The 17674-nt window shown below is 45.1% G+C and overlaps 1 pseudogene across 1 annotated transcript; it reads right to left on the reverse strand.

The window, feature by feature from the left end:
- Positions 1–9353: 9353 nt before the first annotated feature.
- On the reverse strand, positions 9354–12245 carry LOC146521224 (uncharacterized; annotated as a pseudogene). Its single transcript, XR_014870473.1, has 3 exons — positions 11985–12245; positions 11077–11182; positions 9354–10621 (listed from the first exon to the last, which is right to left on the reverse strand). The product of XR_014870473.1 is annotated as an uncharacterized LOC146521224 (transcript).
- Between the last annotated feature and the right edge of the window lie 5429 nt (positions 12246–17674).

Here is a 17674-nt window from a genome sequence, read left to right on the forward strand (position 1 = left end):
GCAGCAGAGACAGACACAGAGACTGCCAAGACAGCAACTGGGGTCAAGTGTCATGCCGTTTGGGCTCCGGCTAGTCACCTCAACAGGATGGATCCCATAAGCACACTAATAACCACAAAGGGGTTGGCGGAAATCCAGGAACACCAGACCAAGAAGGTTCGAAGAGGAGCAGAGAATCACCCGACTGGAAGAAACTCGTAGCTGCAGAAAAAAAATAAAGGTTAAAAGCTCCTCGGACAGAGGTTCTAGTCTGAGTACGTGGGAAAGGTACAAGGTAGCACCAAGATGAGGTTGGGGAAAACTGTAGCACCAAAATAAAGCTGTGGGAGAATGATGGGAGCGTCATCAGTAACTACTGTTGTTGTTGTAAATATAGTTTTTCTTGGATCTGAATTGCCCAAGCACAGAGGTCATCCCACATAAGGTCCATCCGTTAAAGGAGGACAGAGGGCCATAGGGGTAAGAAGAAATGGACCTCGCAAAACTGGATTATAAGGTGTAAGTGATCTCTTTAAAAAGAGATCAAAGGGGAAATTGTGGGATTATAATATTATCTTATACCATGTTATACCCCTGATTAAAGACTGTGATATTTTTATGTCGTTTTAGTTTGCATTGTTCTCCTGTCATGTTTTTAGTTGTTAGAATCTGATGAGCAGTATTTTATTTTTTGATTTGTTGCTTTTATGTTTTCTACCTGAGGGATTGCCACATTAACGTGGTTAGGGGGTTTGCGTGCTAGACCAGCAGAAGCTTAGTCTTCAGGACACCCAAGTTGGTCAGGTCATAAGGTGGAGGCCTGATAAAGTGCAATCCAATTAAATGACAAAAACAGTTCTCCAGAGTAGTTGACTAGTCACTATTACGTTGACTATCAAAGTCGTCAATGACTAATTTAATAGTCGACGCGTCATTTGAAGCTTTGTAAGATCTTGAAAGATGCAGGAATAAGTACTAGGATTTACGAGTGTAATAGCAGACTGAACGGAATACAGTTACTCATATTTTGTGCTTTAAATACGTAACGCCGGTACATATATTCCATTACTCCCCAACACTGCCCCTAATCCAGAGCACCCCACCCAACCCCCACACCGTTCTTGCTTCCATTGCCACCAGGTGCCCCCTTTACATTTCTGTCTGTCCCCTCATATATGCCTGTCTACAACCGGCCCAGGTACTGTCACTGGGTTCATACTAAAGGAGTGTTCACAAGAAATCATCAGTATCAAACTGTGACAACAAAAAATGTTCATTAAAGCAACCAAGAATGGGATAAGTTTGATGTGAATCTTTAGTAATGAATGGGGGAAGCTCTGTGACAATTTTATCAACAAATAAGGATTTCATCGTCTTCTGGATGCAATACCTTGGCCTCCAGTAACACTATGAGGAATCTTAGAGTCATTTTGACCAGGACTCGTCTTTCAATGGAAATATTAAGCAACTTTTTAAGCCTTTCTTCCATTTCTGCAATATATTTAAAATTAGAAATATCTTGTCTGGGAAGGATGCAATGGCTGTTTTTTTATCCATATGTGGATGCACCTGCTCACCTCCAAAATTGTACCCAATAGTGATGGGATTTCCGGCTCTTTTTAGAGAACCGGCTCTTTTGGCTCTGAACCGGCTCTTCAGGTTGTTTTGTTGCTTTAATTAATTTTGTCAGGCTCAGGAGAGACTCGGAGGCAGACCGTCACGTAAGTTCACAAATTTATTACACACAGACACCAGGTGCGGGTATATACAAGTGAGGGGGCACAGGAAGAGGGTCTCCGGGAAACACAGGCACGGGAAGGGGACGGCTATGTACAATCCTTCACTGAAGCTCAGGTAGCTCGGACTCTGGCTTTTGGCTCACCAAACGGCGGTCCTCAGGCTGGCGAGAATGAGTGTTACACAATAATCCAGCGAGGAAGCACTCTCAGCAGCTGCCTTAAGAAGTGGATGAGATGAGACGATTGTTTGCAGGTGTCCGAGCCAGGGGCTGGAGCCGTCATGACTCCGCCCCGGTAGAGCGCAGTGCGCGGGAGGGGAGAGAGAGATTGAGCACAACAAAAACAACTGTAGCCATACAGAGTCAGCTGAGAAGGCACAGGGTCATGACAGTACCCCCCCCTCAACGGGAGCCCCTCGGCGACCCACCCGGCTTACCCGGATGCCGCCGGTGAAACTCGCGGAGCAGATCAGGAGCCAGAACCGCCGACCGAGGCACCCAGGAACGTTCCTCTGGCCCGTAGCCCTCCCAGTCCACCAGGTACTGAACGCCCCTCCCCCGCCGCCGAGAGTCCATAATGCGGGAGATGTCAAACACCTCCTGCCCATCCACAAGCCGGGCGGGCGGAGGGGGCCTGGAAGGAGGGCACAACGGGCTGGAGAGCACAGGTTTGACCTGGGAGACATGGAAAACATTATGGATACGCATGTTGCGAGGCAGCTTCAGACGGACAGACACCGGATTGACCAGGGCCTCGATCTCGAACGGACCGATGAACGCCGGGGAAAGTTTCTTCGACTCAGCACGAATGGGAACGAAGCGTGAGGAGAGCCATACCCGTTGCCCAACCGTATAGGCAGGTGCAGGGATCCGGCGGCGGTCGGCGAGCGCCTTATTGCGCTCCGCTGTCCGTAGCAGAGCGGCTTGGGTGGACCGCCAGGCCCGGCGGCACCTGCGGAAGTGATGTTGCACTGATGGAACCGTATGCTCACCTTCCACGGCCGGGAACAGGGGTGGTTGGTAGCCCAGTGAGGCTTCGAACGGCGACAGTCCAGTGGCAGATGAGGTCAGGCAGTTGTGGGCGTACTCAATCCAGGGGAGTTGCTCGCTCCAAGTGGTCTGGTTGTGAGAGACAACACAGCGGAGTGCTGCTTCGAGCTCTTGGTTGGTACGCTCTGTCTGTCCATTGCTCTGAGGGTGGAAGCCAGAAGAGAGACTGACCTTGGCGCCGATCTGTGTGCAGAACTCCTTCCAAGCCCGAGAGGTGAACTGGGGTCCCCGGTCGGAGACGATGTCCATCGGAATGCCATGAAGCCGGAAGACGTGGGTGGTGAGCAGCTTGGCGGTCTCCAGGGCCGTAGGGAGCTTCGGGAGGGCGATGAAATGAGCCGCCTTAGAAAAACGATCAACGATAGTGAGGATGGTGGCGTTACCTGATGACGGTGGGAGCCCCGTAATGAAGTCCAGCGCTATGTGGGACCAGGGCCGCCCAGGCGTGGGGAGCGGTTGAAGAAGCCCAGCAGGCGGTTGGTTGGGACGTTTGTTCCGGGCACATGTGGTGCAAGCCATAACGTACTCCCTGGCGTCCTTGTCCAAGGAGGGCCACCAGAAAAACCGCCGGAGGAAGGTGATGGTGCGGCGGGCTCCTGGATGACAGGTGAACCGGGCAGTGTGGCCCCAGTGGAGCACCTGGGGTCGGACAGCAGCAGGGACAAACAACCAACCAGGGGGGCCCGTGCTCGGGTCGGGTTCAGTATCCTGGGCCTCGCGCACGAGAGCTTCGATCTCCCATGTGACAGCTCCAATAACACAGGTAGCTGGTAGAATTGGTTCAGGATCGGGGTCTTCCTCCGTACTGGAAAACTGACGGGAGAGCGCATCGGGCTTCACGTTGCGGGACCCCGGTCTGTAAGTGATGGAGAAATTGAATCTTGTGAAGAACAGTGCCCACCTGGCTTGCCGTGAATTTAGGCGTTTGGCGGACCGGATGTACTCAAGGTTCTTATGGTCGGTCCACACGATGAACGGGTGTTCCGTGCCTTCAAGCCAGTGCCTCCACTCCTCCAGGGCCAGTTTGACCGCCAGCAACTCCCGATCACCGATGCCGTAGTTCTGTTCTGCGGGTGAGAGACGACGAGAAAAGAACGCACAGGGATGGAGTGTACCTTCGAATCGCTGTGACAGAACTGCTCCCACTCCAGAGTCCGAAGCATCTACCTCCACCACGAACGGTTGCCTGAGGTTGGGCTGACGGAGGATGGGGGCGGTAGCGAACTTCTCCTTTAGTAGGGAAAAGGCCTCCTGAGCAGCGAGGTCCCACTGAAAAGGAACTTTGGGGGAGGTAAGTGCGGTGAGAGGTGAGGCAATCTTACTGTAGTCCTTTATGAAGCGTCGGTGGAAGTTGGCGAATCCTAGGAACCGTCGGAGTTGCTGGCGGTTCGGCGGTTGAGGCCAGTCCACCACAGCCCGGACCTTCTCAGGGTCAGGTTTGAGATCCCCCCGAGAGATGATATAGCCAAGGAAGGCCACCGTGTCAACGTGAAATTCACATTTCTCTGCTTTCACGAACAGCCGGTTCTCCAGGAGGCGCTGCAGGACCTGCCTCACATGACTCTCGTGCTCCGCCTGGGACTTAGAGAAAATGAGAATGTCATCAAGGTACACAAAAGCACATTGATTAATAAAATCCCTCAGAACATCGTTAACTAGGGCCTGGAAGACCGCGGGTGCATTGGTTAAGCCAAAGGGCATGACAAGATACTCGAAGTGTCCAATATGCGTGTTGAAAGCGGTCTTCCACTCATCTCCTTCTCGGATTCTCACCAGGTGGTAAGCGTTTCGCAGGTCTAGTTTGCTGAACACCGTGGCCCCCTGGAGTAACTCGAAAGCGGAATTCAGGAGGGGAAGAGGGTACTTGTTCTTTACAGTGATCTTGTTGAGACCGCGGTAATCAATACACGGCCGGAGCGTCTTGTCTTTCTTGTCAACAAAGAAGAAACCTTCCCCCACCGGGGAAGACGACGGGCGAATTATCCCAGCAGCCAGAGAGTCATTGATGTATCTCTCCATGGTTTCCCTTTCGGGCTGTGTGAGGCTGTAGAGGCGGCCAGAGGGCAGAGGCGCTTCAGGGAGAAGATCGATGGCACAGTCATAGGGCCGGTGTGGTGGAAGCGAGCTTGCCTCATCCTTACTGAAAACTGCTGCGAGGTCATGATAGACGGAAGGAACTGACGACAACTCTGGCGCTTTTGAAGGCTTCCCGGGGAGGGAAGAAGGGACAGAAGACGTGGCGGCCCGAAGGCAGGTCATGTGGCAACCCATACTCCACCCCATAACTTGCTCTTTCTTCCAGTCAATGTGTGGGTTGTGTTGTGAAAGCCATGGATAACCTAGTACGAGCGGGGTCACTGGTGCCTTAAATACACAGAAACAAATGTTCTCCACGTGGTTACCGGAGAGAGTGAGCGTGACAGGTAGGGTGATGTGCGTTATGTCAGGCAACCGGTGACCGGACAGGGCAGACACGCGGAGAGGATGAGGCAGTGGCCGTGTGCCAATGTTGAACTTTGAGACTAGCGACGCATCAATGAAATTCTGTTCTGCACCAGAGTCAATTAACACAGAGAGGGAATGGGACAATGACCGGAGGGTGAGTTTTGCAGACAGCAAGAGACGGGGAAGAGGTTTGTTGCTGGACAGGTCGCCCACCAGTACCCCCTCAATTACTGGCGGGCGCCTCCTTTTGCCAGCGCCGGGCAGGCAGAGATGAAATGCCCCTTGCGACCGCAATACAAACACTCACCCGCGGAAAACCGGCGTTGTCGCTCCGCAGGAGTGAGTCGAGAACGTCCCAGTTGCATGGGTGCCTCCTCCTCAGTTCCGAAAGCTCTAGGCTCCCGTGCGTCGGGCTGGGGGTCCCGAGAAGCCAGGGGCTCGCGAAACTGCTGTCTTCGTGAGCTCTGGCGCGCCCGCAGGCGATCATCCACCTGAATACACAGGGACATTAAAGCATTTAGAGAAGCAGGAAGCTCACGCATCGTTATCTCATCCTTGAGCTCTTCGCGGATATTATTTAGCAGAGTGGTCTTCAGGGCCTCAGGTCCCCACTTGGTCTGTGCAGCTAGGGTCCAGAAATCAACAGAGAAGTCGGCCATGCTTCGCCTACCTTGCTTCAGATTAATCAAACGATAGCCGGCAGCCTCCGTGCTAGAGCCTTTATCAAACACCGACTTGAAGCGAGACAGGAAGTCATCGTAAGACATTCCGGGGCAAGCCTGCAGCTGGGCCTGGGCCCAGGCCAGGGCTCGATCTCGTAGTAGCTGGGTGACGTAAGCGATCTTAACCCCGTCAGTAACAAACACATGAGGTAGTAATTGAAACTGCATGGAACACTGCAACAAAAATCCCGCACATTTTCCCATCTCGCCAGAAAAAGCCTCAGGTGACGGTAAAAGCTTATCCAGCGAAACCGCGGAGGCTACTGAAGCTACCGCGCTAGTGGCCGGAGAAGCTGTGGCCGCTGTAGTGACGGCAGGAGCATGTGTTACCTGGGGAGGAGCCGCAGGAAGCGGGTAGTCGGCCAGTGGAATCCGTTGGGCGAAAGCCTGAGTTAGAGATGCCACTTCTCCGCTGAGCCTTACTAGCATTTGTTCGTGTCGATGCAGAAGCTCCTCCAGAGACATGGGGGCTGTCGCGGCCGAGGCTGGGTCTGCCGAGTCCATAGCGATGGCTGGATTATTCTGTCAGGCTCAGGAGAGACTCGGAGGCAGACCGTCACGTAAGTTCACAAATTTATTACACACAGACACCAGGTGCGGGTATATACAAGTGAGGGGGCACAGGAAGAGGGTCTCCGGGAAACACAGGCACGGGAAGGGGACGGCTATGTACAATCCTTCACTGAAGCTCAGGTAGCTTGGACTCCGGCTTTTGGCTCACCAAACGGCGGTCCTCAGGCTGGCGAGAATGAGTGTTACACAATAATCCAGCGAGGAAGCACTCTCAGCAGCTGCCTTAAGAAGTGGATGAGATGAGACGATTGTTTGCAGGTGTCCGAGCCAGGGGCTGGAGCCGTCATGACTCCGCCCCGGTAGAGCGCAGTGCGCGGGAGGGGAGAGAGAGATTGAGCACAACAAAAACAACTGTAGCCATACAGAGTCAGCTGAGAAGGCACAGGGTCATGACAAATTTATTACTAACAACACTATAAAATTATGCACAAAAGGAATTACTAATGTAAAAAAAGTGGTTTTATTTATATATGTTTATATATAAATATATGCGGTGGCCCCTAGAGACAAAACACGTACAAACTCCAAAACACATTTCTAGCATGAACTGAACTTCCAAAACAGAGCTACCTAGATCACTTAAATTACACAATTGAAAGCATGTGTGTATTGTTTGTGTATTTATACACAAGCACTCATATATATTCAAATAATTTAAAAAAAAATGTTCATTTACCTGTTACTACCACACACTAAATCTGGTCGTTGGTACTTGCTGGCTTGTGTAGCCACTAGGTAACAAAAGCTCAACACTGCGCCCTAGCATCCTGGAGCACTTCTGTTGTGTTTTGTACATGTTTTGGAGTTTTTACGTGCATATATGCTGCACATGATCCACTGAGGTATCACTATGAATGACAACACCATCCAGGTAAGGAACACCATATGTAGTGTGAGGACGCAGCTATCGCTCCATGAGGTGCTGGAAAATGGCCGGGCTTCAACCAAGGCAAACAGAAGTGTGACAAATTGGTACGAACCACACAGAGTAGAGATGGACGTTTTTGTCTGTGGACTCTGCACACAAGGGAATCTGCCAGTGGGCGTTGGTTAAATGTAGCATAATAAAAAACCAAGCAGTGCTTATACAGTCCAGGTCAACCCGGGACATGGGATAAGCATCAAACCATGAGACCTTGTTCACTTTGTGACAATCATCACAGAACCATATAAAACCCTGCACTCACTTCTTAATTACCTTAAAGCACCTTAAAGACAACCGGCCCCTCTCAACAGCCGGACAGGCTGCGTTTCAAAGTGGTGCTCCGTGAGAGTCGTGCAGACAGGAAGGGGGGAGAACACATCTTCAAACCACTGCTGCAATGCAGGAACATCCACTTTATTGAAATGTGTGAGATGTTAATCACAAAGTATCTTAAACATCCCCTCTGAAAATTTAATGCCCACAGCACTTTTTTTGAGAAAAATCAAACATTTTATGACCTTTTGGTCCTTGAAGATCATTTCTGAATTTTTAACGAGCTGCAGGAACCCTGTTCAGTGTGAGTGGAGAACAGCCAAGTCACCTCCTCTGATAAACCTCCACATGTACCACTGAAAACTGTTAAATTACTTTGAATCTGAAATCATGGCTCAAACTACTTGTTCTGAGACCATTTCTTCATTTTTCATACCAAACTGTTTAATAAGACAAACGTTACACGGAGTTCATCAAATATAACTAACACTTTAATATTATCAGGATTTCATCATACAAACTTCAAATCAACAAGAAAACAGTTGCAGAACATGTGGATCAAAATGAATTCATTAAAAACAACAACATGTGGACTTCAAGGATACAGAAAATACACTAAAGTGAAAGGAGGAGCCAAAAATAGAGGTTTAATAGAATTTGAAACAACTAAAAGTAATCACCTGTGATCTTTAAAATGGTCTTGATGTGTGCTGCTGCTTTTAACTTTTAACACTTCTTTAAAATGAATACATTAAAAAAAGAAAACTACTGTGTCCTAAGGAAACAAAGACTAAAATGTAACAGAGATAACATTTTAGAGAATTAAAACCCCTCAAAGGAAAAACATAAACTTGATATACATATCTATACATGCAGCTTCCTAAATGTAACATTCAGCATTATTCACTGCAGCTCCAGAAATCAGAGCTACCTCATCAGATCCAAGTGTGACATCAGCTGACACTCTTTACAGAAGATTCCATCTGAACTCTGTGGAGCCTGATCTCAAGGTTTTTAAGTCTGACCCTGAAACCAGAAGAGGATCTTTCTCTCACTTCAGATTCATTGTGATCCAGTGATTTCAGTCCTGCATGAGCAGGCTGATGTTGCACAGAGCAGATAATGAAGTGAATGTTTTTGCACATTGGTAACAGTGAAACAGTTTTTTTACAGTGTGGGATCGTTTGTGTTCGGAGTATGAACTGAGATTCCTGAAGCTCTTGTCACACTGGTCACAGCTGAAGTTCACTTCCATGTGTGTACGTTCATGTTTGTTACAATGACCTGATTGTGAGAAGCTTTTGTCACAGTGTCTGCACTTGTATGGTGTCTCTCCTGTGTGGATTTGCTTATGCTTTTTCATTGAGCTCATGTCCAGTGGTGAAGGATGACCCACACTGGTCACAGATGTGCTTTTTGATCCCACTGTGGAAGAGTTCAAGTATTTTTAATGTACTTGGTGTGTGGAAGCCTCTCCCACATCCTTTGCAGTCGTTCATTTTGTCTCCAGTGTGGCTACGTTGATGTGGTTTTAGGTCCCATTGATGATTAGAAGGTTTTCCCACAACGATCACAGAGAAACTCTTTGCCACCACCACAGTGACGACAGGGTTGAGAACTGGGTCAAGATAAAAAACTAAATACATCCTCACAGTAACTGCACTTGTAGAGTTACTTTCTGGTGTGGATCTGTTGGTGTCTTTTCAGCTGATGTGGAGCTTTAAAAGTTTTCTCACACAGGTCACATTTATAAGGTCTCTCCTCAGTGTGGCTAAACATGTGTTGTTGTAACTGTGCATCTGTTGTAAACAGTTTCCCACACTGATCACAGCAGGAAACATCATTTCCAGTGTGAATCCGTAGGTGAATATTTCGGTAGTGTTTGTCACTGAACCTTTTTCCACAAAAGTCGCAGCTGTACGCCTTAATTCCAGAGTGGGTAACTAGATGCTTCTGTAAGTCGCTATTTTGAGCAAAAGCCTTTCCACACAACTCACATCTGTGTGCTTTAACTCCACTGTGGATCAGTTGGTGTGTTTTTAAGGTTTGAGCCTGGGTAAAAGACTTTCCACACAAGTCACAGCTGTAAGCTTTCACTCCACTGTGAATGATTTGGTGTTTTTTTAAGTTTCCAGCCTGGGTAAAAGACTTTCCACACAAGTCACAGCTGTAAGGTTTAAATCCACTGTGGATGAGTTGGTGAGTTTTTAAGTTTCCAGTCTTGGTAAAAGACTTTCCACACAAGTCACAGCTGTAAGCTTTAAATCCACTGTGGATGAGTTGGTGTTTTTTTAAGTCTCCAGCCCGGGTAAAAGACTTTCCACACATCTCACAGCTGTAAGGTTTAACTCCACTGTGAATGAGTTGGTGAGTTTTTAAGTTTCCAGTCTTGGTAAAAGACTTTCCACACAAGTCACAGCTGTAAGCTTTAAATCCACTGTGGATGAGTTGGTGTTTTTTTAAGTCTCCAGCCCGGGTAAAAGACTTTCCACACATCTCACAGCTGTAAGGTTTAACTCCACTGTGGATGAGTTGGTGTTTTTTTAAGTCTCCAGCCCGGGTAAAAGACTTTCCACACAAGTCACAGCTGTAAGCTTTAAATCCACTGTGGATGATTTGGTGAGTTTTTAAGTTTCCAGCCGTGGTAAAAGACTTTCCACACATCTCACAGCTGTAAGGTTTAAATCCACTGTGGATGAGTTTGTGTTGTTTTAATTCTCCAGCCCAGGTAAAAGACTTCCCACACAAGTCACAGCTGTAAGCTTTAACTCCACTGTGGGTGAGTTGGTGTGTTTTTAAGTCTCCAGACTGGACAAAATACTTCCCACACTCATCACAGCTGTAGGTTTTCTCTCCCTTTCTTCTGTGAGGTTTATCGGCCTCCTGAGAGCGCTGACTTCTCGCTCCATGTTGGTCCTGCAGTGACAGAGATACAAGCAGAGGCAGTGAGTGAAATGCAGTCGTGGAACAAACTGAAACTCCCTCCATTGGTGGAATCAAACATGTAAACAAAAACACATTGTAGGTGTGTTACCACCACCTTCTGGTGATAGTGTCACATTACAATGATGTGCTACAATGGGAGTTTTAATTAAAATGACATTATTGAAGAAATATTGATCAGCTGAGAAAATCTTTTACTCATAAAAAATTGTGAGTTCAACTGATGATAATGTTGTTTCAATGTGTGCTGATAAAAAATGATCTTTGTATTTTCTTATAACCTCTGTGGTTTTTGGTTGCGAATGTAGATTCTGTATATGTGGAGGAGCCTAGGATGCAAAAGATAAAGCTGCTGTTAACAGGTTTTTAAAAACCAACTAGCAGTGCAAACAATTTCAATAACAGTGTAACTGTGATGTTTTTCTCACCTTCTGTGTTGAAGTCATTGTTTCCTCTGTAGTGGCTGAGCTGAGTCCAAATGGCTAAAATTGTTCCTCTGCTGCACCACCAGACTCTTCTCCTCCTGTTACTCAGCTGGGACACAAAGATATATATATATATATATATATGTATGTATATATATATATATATATATATATATATATATATATATATATATATATATATATATATATATATATATATATATATATATATATGTGTGTGTATATATATATATATATATATATATATATATATATATGTGTGTGTGTATATACACATATACATATATATATATACACATATACATATATATATATATACACATATACATATATATATATACACATATACATATATATATATATACACATATACATATATATATATACACATATACATATATATATATACACATATACATATATATATATACACATATACATATATATATATATATATATATATATATATATATATATATAAGCTGTATGTAACGTTTCTCGCGGTAGTATCATGGTTGCTAGGCAACGTGAACAGCGCGACGAAGGCTAGACCGTCCCATTTCACAAGCCTCTCACTTCCGCACTTCCCGTACTTATAGTACGCACCGTACGTAGTACGCGTAGTGCGCGTACTTCAAGCGTGCAGACCCTGAGTTGAGACAAAGTCATAAAGAAAACCCTAACAGCATTTGCGGTGAGGCTGGCTTGACTGTGACTTCGTAAGTGAAGGCTCACTTGACCGCAGTTAGCAACCGCCAGATTATAATGTTGCAAGCAATCACAAACTCTACAGTCTCTCTAACTCCAGTGTATACCAAGCAATCTATTGTTCGCAACAGAGATAAACTCAACATAAACTGAACCCACATTAAAGTTAGCTCGGTGCTTACCTTTAGATGAGCCCACAGAAACTCCGTGATGAAGCTGGAAGTCTTCTAAACACAGGAAACAGATCAGGGAGCAGAGACCCACGTGGTTCACGCTGATCTCAGCTACGATCCAGGAGACAAGGGTGTGCAGATCGATGCAGATATCGATCCAAACGTTGGTAGTGGTATATGTTCCTGTAAGTTTACTGCTTTAGTCCCGTTTTATGAAAAGCAGCTCTCTCTATGCTCGCCTCATCTACTGCACACACGCACCTTGCTCCGCCCCCTTCTCCGGGCTCTACTGTGATTTGTTGCTGTGCGGTCACGTGACTCAGCTGCATAACGAAAACACGTGGGAGTGTTATTTCAAAATTAGGGCCTAACTTCTCACTGTAATTTCCCTCTCATGAGTGAATTAGTGATTAGTGATGGGCAGATGAAGCTTCATGAAGCACTGAAGCTTTTCATCCAATTGGTTCACCCCAACGCAAAGCTTCTTGAAGCTTCGTTTGCTCTAGTAGGACACCTACTGGATGTAAAAATATTAGTTGGCATGAATTTGAAGAGTGTGGCCTTTTGCACACAGCCTGTAAATGTCAACAACAAAAGGAGTGTGTAAAACATGTATATTGTAGTGATGCAGTATACTGTGTATATTTATACTGGCAGTATGGAAAATGATTATTTGGAAATGCTTTAAATGGAAATGATCATTTACTGTGAGGTGAGGTGTGGTTGGGGTGTGGACAGTGGTTGTGCTTTTGTAACGTTGAGGTATGGACAGCTACACACTGAGGCCTCAGTCCTGCCTGTTCACATTTTATTCTGTAAAAAGTAAATTTTCACTGCTTTTATGACCTTTTTAGTGGGGAGATCATAGCTAGGATTGAATGATTTAACAAATCTTTTAAATCCTTTGTCCTCCACAATGCTAAATGGCTGGGAGTCCTCAATCACCATGCTAACCAGGTCTTCATCTATTTGAGATTGTTTTTGTTGTCTTTCCTCAGGAGAACAAAGCACAAATATAAATATCACACACGTAACTTATTACAGTTGTATAATATTGTTATATCATTTATTAACATTACTGCATGCTATATTATCATGACATTTGATGGTTCACCTGGTCTTGCTCCACAATCGGTGTTCCCCCTATTCTCATGTAAAGCTCTGTAGTGCCTAAGCATGGATGAGGTGTTGTTGTTATATCCCAGCTCCCTGGCACATAGCAAACACTTCACCTTGTACAAAAGTACAGACAGCTTAACAGAAATTGTATTGCACCATCAGTATTATGAAAATACATCTTCTGTAGAAATTTACATACCTTGTTGGGAGGAATAAGATCAAAATGTTCCTACACAGGGGAGGACATCCTCCTCTTCTTAGCTGGCTCCATTCTCTCCTGACTTTCTCTCCTCACTCTCATAAACCTCCAAACTCTCACTAACCGCAACTCTCCATCAAACACCCACATTTTGAATGAAGTCTGAGGGGTTTATATCGCTGTCATAGCTCGCGGCAAAGTTCGAACCACTTCATGAACCAGTCACGTGGTACAGCCGTCTTACGTTTCCAATGATTACAGAAGGAAGAGATGGTCGATAACATCTCCTTCTCGGGCGACGGCGCTCCTTCCCAGCATGACACTCCAGTCTTTTCTTCTTCAGCTCGCTGGGAATGTCGAGTCTGTCCTCCGGTATCCACAGAAACCTGCCAGTCTTCTGCTAATATAAAACATTTCCACACAACAAAAACAACAAAACAACTAGAAGTGCAGTGACACCATTTTCCAAAATCATTTGAAATCATATAATTGAAAATTCAAAGGCAAATTATAAACCAGGTAGCTTCTGAAAGTTTCTGCCATGTTTGATGCTGACATGACTTGCAGTGATGTAGACTCACTTGTTTCATCTTTTAATAATCAGCATAGTGTAACCTTTAGACGTAGTGGCACCTCTGAATAAAAGTACTGTCCTATGTTTGAAATGTCGTCCTTGGATAAATGAAAACATTTGTAATTTTAGGAGATACTGTCACAAGCTAGAATGTTTGTGGGAGACTTCCAAACTCGAGGTTCACCGGTTACATCTTAAACTGTGTAAAAATCCTAGGTTCATCTTTGAAATGATTCACCTCCACGGTCTTTTGGTTTGTTGTGTTAAACCAATGTTGGACCAATTTTAAATACTGTGCTACATGTTATGTACAGTCTGTAGTTGTAGAAGGAAGCATTCATGAGTGAAGATGAGTCAACCGTCTCATGAATCTTATAACAATCCATTAAGCACAAGCTGAAGTAGTGAGCTGTAGGCAGAATCTGGACTCATCGCCAAAATTGTGTTGTTGTTAGCCAAGCAACTTTTGCTTACCCCAATTAGCAGATTTTTATCTCAAAACAAGACAATTTTGTCAGATGTAGGAATATTTGGCTTATTTCAAGTAGAGCTTGTTTGCAGTGTAACAGTTTAGCAGGTGGTCACAGACCGTTTCTCTCTATATTCCCCTCCTGACTGATCTCTGGTTTGTTTGTTTTTGGTTTCCTTATCCTTTTTAGCTTGAAACAGTAAATGTCCACTATATATATTCTTCTCTTGAGAGATGAAACCAGCAAAATTAGTGTTCTCAAACATTTTCAGCATATTTAAGTGTCAGGTAGTTTGTCAGTGCACTTGGCACCAGGAAATGCTGAGCCTTAGTCAAAAGAAGATTTGTATTCATATATTCAGATTACCTTCCTGAACACTAGCAGAAGCCTGCTGACCTTTTTCCTCTAGTCAGGACTGGTTTAAAATGGCTTTTATTTTCTATCAGAAGTATGAAAGATGTGAGAATGAGAAATATCAGGACTCACTCTGGTTCTGCAGCTTTCTGGGAGGAGGAAAAGTTGCTTCAGCTGTTTTGAGTGTGACGGTACGATGTAGATCAGGAAATACACAGTGGGATCACACTGCCCTGCCCACTACCATATTTCCTCTTTCTCTTCGCTGTTAATTGGGCAACCGTGGCTCAGGGGTTTGGGAAGCGCATCTGTATCCGGAAGGTTGTCGGTTCGATCCCTGGGCTCTCTGTCCTGGTCGTTGTATCCTTGGGCAAGACACTTTATCCTACCGCCTACTGGTGATGGCCAGAGGGGCCGATGGCGCGATATGGTAGCCTCGCCTCTGTCAGTCTGCCCCAGGGCAGCCGTGGCTTCAACCTCCACCAGTGTGTGAATGAATAGTGGCACTACAAGCTCCCTTGACACCACCTGTAGCTGTACCTCTGGGCCTGTGTGGTCTGACAGTCAGTTGTAGCTTCTGTTCTCACCATGGAGCAGCATTAAGAAAGGATTTCCTATAAGCCCTCAGCAGGTTTCAGCAGCTCTGATTTCTCACAGTATGCGTAAGTTTTAACCAGACCTGTGTTGAGAAATCGCAGCTTCACTCATCAGTTCAGTGGAAAAAGCCAAAGGAAGTAGCTGGTGTGGTGCAACATAGAAACATACAAAAACCTGTGAGACATAAAACTGTTTTTAAAGGACGAGCTGACACACAGAAAATCACAGGTGCTAGTCATCAACTCTGAGCTTCAGCAAAGCTCTGATTCTAGAGTCTAATACTTAAAATAAACCTTTGAATTGTTCAGCTGCTTTCTAGTGTAGAATGTAAACATGGACTCATTTAAACCAGTTTACTGTCCTCTTTTTGTCTCTTTCTCTTTCTAACTTGTGTCACAGTCCTTTGCTGTGAACTTACAGAGCTGACAGCCGCTGTTATGTGATTTCCTTCTGATGTTTTTGTTCTGTTTGTGAGCAACACGTTCTCACTCCCAAAGCGTAACATTTTACGCTAGGTGACAAATCGTCAACATATTACGTTTTCGGCTACCCACCACATCCCTAAATGACGACCTCGGAAAAATGAGGAAATATGAGAACCGTATGGACTCAATCTACACATGTTTGCTCTTTTTCTTCAAATCACTTAGAAACACGCTATTTAACATCATTAAAGTCCTGGTTAAGATCAGGAAAAAGGTTATGGTTAGGGCTAGGGATAAGGTTAGGTTTAGGGCTGGAATACAGGGCTGGAACGTCTATTACCGCGGGAGCGTCATTGCACTGGATTTCGGCCATAACCCGCCGCGTACCATAAGAATGCCGAAGGTCTCCTTTAGCGTTCCTCAGGAACGCCCCGGGACATGACAAAACGTCGGCATGTTACGCCTCGGGAGTGAGAACGGGCTGTTGTGAGACTAACAAATAAAAGGCATCTTCTTTTCTCCACTTGTCCAATGAGTGTCTCAGCTTCACATTTGAGCATTTGGCACCAGGACACCCTAACCCTTTGTCAATTACAACTTTGCGATAGTATCATTAGGTCTGCATCTTGGATACAGGCAGAAGACAGCTGTGGTTCTGATGCAGCTGTGTGGAGGGAATATTTCAGTGCTAAAAGTCATCTTTTAAGTCAAGCATGGAATCAGTAAAAGTACAAAATATCTTAGGGTGAGCAACCAGTAGGATTTAAAAGCGTTTCTGAAGTTTTGTTAGGTTAGCAGGATAAGCTGCTTCTATCATTGTACACTCTCAATGTAATGACATAACTGTAGATTAGGAAACACACAGTGACCACACAGCCAGCCTGCACTTTGACTTGTTTCCTGTTTGTCTTCAGTGCTATACTTGGTCAACATATCAAACAACTCTTTGATTGGATGTCATTTAGATTAAGCTGTTGATCTTTAGCCCCAAAGAATCCCTGATGCAGGAAGTTGATTTTGGCTCTGATTAAAAAGTCCTAATCTCTGATCTTGTGAGTCTTACCCAGTAGATCATGTAGGGTTCAGCTGGAGCTGATGTGGGTGAGGGGACTCGCCCAGTACTATCTCAGTATGGTCCAGGTAACCTGCTAAGCCTGACATGTAGAAAACTGAATAAGCCTGCAGGTCGAATCCTATCAGTCCCCCCTGATGACGGAAGTGCGCTCCTATTGATTCTGTTATTTCTGGGATGATTTTAGTAGCCTGGACAGCAGACTCCAAGGAAAAAAAATTGTAATCAAATTTAAAGAATAACACTCAGACTTTTTTCTTTACAATTTGGAAAAAAGGTTAAAAGGCCAAAGTCCACAATTTAGAATTTAATTGCAGGAAATTTTAATTTTCCAAAGCAAAATCAAAATCAAATAATAAAAATCACAAAACAATAAGAAATTACTACTCTGAGTTAATGCTGATCTTGTTCTTATCTTTAGTGAGGAGAGGCTGGAGGAGGGATGAGCAGTGTCAGATCTGAAGATGCTCTTATTCTTATTGTTCTGTGTTGATGATAATCACCCAACAAGAAAGCAGCTGGGCATCCAGTGGAAGTATGCTGTAGATCAAAATCCTTCTGAATTAGCCATCAAACACCTTAAAACTCAGGAGATGATAAGCCAAAAATTCCAAAATCAATTCACAGGTTGACTGCTGTTAGCGTCTCTGCTGGAACTTTTAACTGTGAACCTCTTAGATCCACTATTCTGAATTGGTCATCTTGCAGAAGATAAAAGGAAAGACCCCATCTTCTCCTCACGTATATACTGACCCACATTCATTCAGGTTGTTGACATTTAACCATCCAAAGTCCACCCAAAGCTTAACTCACTCTCTATCTGACTTACATGATTTAACACAAAGTCTAAACTTTTAAATGCTAAAATCCCTTCATTACACTTTGTTTT

The sequence above is a fragment of the Neolamprologus multifasciatus genome, chromosome 3, assembly GCF_963576455.1.
Source record: "Neolamprologus multifasciatus chromosome 3, fNeoMul1.2, whole genome shotgun sequence".
NCBI classification, from domain to species: domain Eukaryota; kingdom Metazoa; phylum Chordata; class Actinopteri; order Cichliformes; family Cichlidae; genus Neolamprologus; species Neolamprologus multifasciatus.